General features: G+C 39.4%; 1 pseudogene; it reads right to left on the bottom strand.

The window, feature by feature from the left end:
• Nucleotides 1–250: 250 nt before the first annotated feature.
• Nucleotides 251–855, bottom strand: LOC100358884 (molybdopterin synthase catalytic subunit-like; annotated as a pseudogene).
• Nucleotides 856–3,061: the final 2,206 nt, after the last annotated feature.

Here is a 3,061-nt window from a genome sequence, read left to right on the forward strand (position 1 = left end):
CTGTCACAACTGGTCTTAGTCACGGAAAGACATCTACCACGGACACTTTCCCTCTCATTTACACTACTGCTTGTCTTCCCTAAAGTCCTTGCTTTGGCTCTAGCTCCCAGGTAATCCTTCATCCTAAATACGCACTTATTTATCTTTTTCTCTCTTTTGCCTCACAGTTATAAAACACTGTGCTTCAATGAGCTATCAATCTCTGGAGGAGCAAAATCACACAGGAATCAATGGTGAAACTTTACCCAAGTGTGAGAGCTCTAAAAAATATAACTGATTAATCATTGTTTGCCCAAAACCATTCTTTGTTTCTCTTCCAAGTTGAGGATGACTCTTCATACATTTCCTTTGTCCATATGGGCACCTTGGCTTTTAAATTATCAATGGCATAGCTCACAGCTTCAAGGGATGCAGCCCTGTGGGCTAAGGACACAGCAACGATTATGTTTGCTTCTGACACCAGAACTAAGCCAAGTCTATGGAACACTGCTATGTGTGTGACTGGCCATTTCTGCCTGATTTCACTACAGATTTTTCTGACCTCGTTTTCCGCCATTGGTAGATAAGCTTCATATTCTAAGCTAATGACTTTCTTCCTTTCAAAGTTATTTCTTGTAGTCCCTACAAATAGGGACACTGCACCACAGGGTAGAGAAATCACCAACTGTGAGACCTCATCCACTGGAAGTTTCTCAGCAGTGAATTGTATTGTATCTTTAGCTTTATCTTCAACATCATCCGTATCTTTCCTACATGGCTTAAATGCACTAGCCTCCACCAATGGGGGGGGGGGGTGGATAATAGCAATTTTGTCTCCTGGCTGGAGCCAGATGAGCTGATCTCCAAGCTCGACATATTCTTGATGAACAGCAAATATCACCTGATTACTAACATCAGTCAATCCAGGATGTTGAGTTTCTATCTCTTTCCACAGCTGTGATGCTTTTATTTCTTGGGGCACAGAAATGGTCTCTGAACGAACTCCTGCTATTTCAGCACTCTTTGCAATATACAGCCTGGCACCACTGCACAATCGCTCTGAGGACCCCGAGACTGATTTACAGGCACAGAGGCTGATGGGCAGACCCTGTGCCCCCATAAACACTTTAAATCATTGCTAGGTTACTTATAATACCTAATACAATGTGAGTACTATGTAAATATTTGTTATACCATATTTCTCAGGGAAAAAAGCCTATATATGTTTGGTACAGATGCATTTTTTTTTCCTGAAAGCAGTTGGTTGAGCCCATGTCTGTGAAACCCTAGGAATGGAAGACTGATTGTTCTTCTTTTTGATATTATTCTCTATTTTTATTCTATCAGTATCAGAAAACATACTGTGTAGCTTTTCAATCCTTTGGAATTGCTTGTAATTTTTATGGACATTTTTGGTAAATGTTTTAGGTATACTTAAAAATATTGTGCATGCTGTTATTATCAATTCAAACATTCTATATATGTTAATGAGATCAATTTTGTTGGTACACCTTGAAGGATTTTTATGTATTCATTCTGTCAATGAGAGTAGGTTCTTATAATCTACAATGTGATTGTTATACTGGATTGAACAGTGTTTGCCTAAATCCATGGAGGGAATATGAATGTGACCTTTTTAAAAAATGGAGTTTTTGCAGTTGTGATTGAATTAAAATGAGGTCAGACTGGATTAGGGCGGAGCCTGTTGCAAGGGTTGGTGTCTATATAAGACCAGGGAAATTTGAACACAGACACAGAAGGAAGAAGGCCATGTGAAATTGGGAGAAGATGTGAAGCAACAAGTCAAAGAATGCTGAGGTGTTGGCCATCACCAAAAGCCTAAAGAGGTAAGGACACAAAACTTTGAGAGAGCATAGCCCTGCTAATATCTTAATTTCAGATTTCTAATCTCCAAAACCATGAGACAAAGGGTTTAGATATTTTAGGGGGAAAATGACAGGACGTGCTAATTATTTTGACAGATTTCTCTGCAAAAATTTAAAAATACTTCACCTTGTTCCTGATGGCAATGATGAAGCAGTCAGATGTACCATCCAGCTCAATGTTACTCATATTTGCATATAAGTGGGATTACAGTTTCAAGGTTTTCCGCTGGGTAGTAAATATTTGTTTGCTGTACTTCCCATTATACAAATTTCTTTTTTTTATGTTTTTTTTAACTTTTATTTAATGAATATAAATTTCCAAAGTACAGCTTATGGATTACAATGGCTTCGCCCCCCAAAACTTCCCTCCCACCGGCAACCCTCCCCTTTCCCGCTTCCTCTCCCCTTCCATTCACATCAAGATTCATTTTCAATTCTCTTCATATACAGAAGATCAGTTTAGCATATATTAAGTAAAGATTTCAACAGTTTACACCCACATAGAAATACAAAGTGAAAAATACTGTTTGAGTACTGGTTATAGCATTAAATCACAATGTACAGCACATTAAGGACAGGGATCCTACATGAGGAGTAAGTGCACAGTGACTCCTGTTGTTGACTTAACAAATTGACACTCTTGTTTATGGCATCAGTAATCACCCTAGGCTCTTGTCATGAGTTGCCAAGGCTATGGAAGCCTTTTGAGTACACCGACTCTGATCATATTTAGACAAGGTCGTAGTCAAAGTGGAAGTTCTCTCCTCCCTTCAGAGAAAGGCACCTCCTTCTTTGATGACCTGTTCTTTCCACTGGGATCTCACTCGCGGAGATCTTTCATTTAGGCCATTTTTTTTTTTTTGCCAGAGTTGATTTAACAATTGACACTCTTGTTATGGCGTCAGTAATCACCCTAGGCTCGTGTCATGAGTTGCCAAGGCTATGGAAGCCTCTTGAGTTCGCCAATTCAGATCTTATTTAGACAAGGTCATATTCAAAGTGGAAGTTCTCTCCCCCTTCAGAGAAAGGTACCTCCTTCCTTGATGGCCCATTCTTTCTGCTGGGATCTCACCAACAGAGATCTTTCATTTAGGTTTTTTTTTTTTTTCTTTGCCACAGCGTCTTGGCTTTCCATGCCTAAAATACTCTCATGGGCTTTTTAGCCAGATCCAAATGCCTTAAGGGCTGATTCTGAG

The sequence above is a fragment of the Oryctolagus cuniculus genome, chromosome 5, assembly GCF_051225735.1.
Source record: "Oryctolagus cuniculus isolate XC-2025 breed Fujian yellow rabbit chromosome 5, ASM5122573v1, whole genome shotgun sequence".
Lineage (NCBI taxonomy): Eukaryota > Metazoa > Chordata > Mammalia > Lagomorpha > Leporidae > Oryctolagus > Oryctolagus cuniculus.